This window comes from Dermacentor silvarum, chromosome 3 (genome assembly GCF_013339745.2).
Source record: "Dermacentor silvarum isolate Dsil-2018 chromosome 3, BIME_Dsil_1.4, whole genome shotgun sequence".
In the NCBI taxonomy this organism is placed as follows: domain Eukaryota; kingdom Metazoa; phylum Arthropoda; class Arachnida; order Ixodida; family Ixodidae; genus Dermacentor; species Dermacentor silvarum.
The window spans coordinates 121,076,807-121,078,215 of NC_051156.1; positions in this window are offsets into that span (position 1 = coordinate 121,076,807).

Consider the following 1,409-nt stretch of genomic DNA (forward strand, 5'->3'; position numbering starts at 1 on the left):
TAGGTCACCCTGTAGTCGTTAATAAAATAAATTCTTAACGTCTATTCAGAACGCAAAATACCACTCCCCTGCTTTTTTTTTTTTTTTTTGCTCAGAGAAGTAGTCAGCTAGAGGCATGGAGTAGCGTGCGAGGAAAGCAGTCATTACGTGGCAATGTTCACAAAAAACAGAGCGTGACATTGCCAACACAAACAAGCAACCCGACGCTGGTGCTCTCACCAAGAAAGTGTGATCCCATCTCAAAAAGATACCTGCATATCATTTGCTTCTGCGTTAGAGCAGGGGAAGGAGAACACGCAAGAAATGGGGGGGGGGGGGACAAAAACATAACGTGAAAGTTGTTTCTGCGTCGTGATTCTGCGCATCCTGTGAGTTCTGTTTCGGCTTCTGCGTGCTTCTCGTTTTTGTCCTCAGCATCTTAAGCGCTATTCCACAATATTTCAACTCGGAAATGCGCAATAGCTATCCCAACTTTGTTTTCGAAACCATTATAGGAATATTTGTGCGTTACAAATACAACCTTCATTTGTAGTACTTTTTGATAGGGGAAATGTTTCAGTCATTGAACAAGTGCCATCTTTCCTGAAAGAAAAACTACGCTTCATAATTTTTTCCCTAAATACCGACAACACTAATTAAAACGAAGCTTGCGGAAATTGATCTTTTGCATAAGACAGGGTAGTCTACAGCAAAGAACTACTAAGGCAGCAAGCTCTCACTAACAACAGTTATACAATCGCAGGCAGGGTGAAGGAGGCAACAACATTATTATTAAATGATTATGTACCTTTTACGGGCAAAGTGTCGGGCAGGAGTGGTTTACAAGGTACCCTTGTCCCGTGGAAAGGAGTACGTTTCCCAGGCTGATCAATCTTGAGTGAAAGGCTCCGTTGCCTCAGTACAATGTTTGAATGGGCAGGGATGTTCACTTCGCATTCAACTTTCCTCAAGGCAACAAACAAGGCCCCTTGATCAGCCTTCATATTTGTCTTGCACTTAGTGTTGCACGGAAATACAAAATGAAGGAACAACACAAGCTAATTGCTGACAGCACAATCTACCAATCTACCAATTACCAATATTAAATGTCTATACGGTAATAAGTAGGTGGTCAGAACCTGATGAACAAGGCAAATGAAAGAACGTTTAGCGGAGAAGATTTTTCCGGTTTTTGCAAGTTCCTCACAAACCGCTATTTGACTTCTAAGGCTCATGAAGGTTTTGGCCATCTACTTATCACCATATACACACATCCTCTAGCAACAAATGCAACACTTCGTAGAGTGTGCTTCCTTAGGTTAATTTGGGTCGTTTTTTTTTTCATGAGGAGCCGCGTAAGACAATTATATACGCATTCTATAGCCGACAGTTAAGCGCACCTTAAACTTAGACGCGTGTATTGTTGTCGC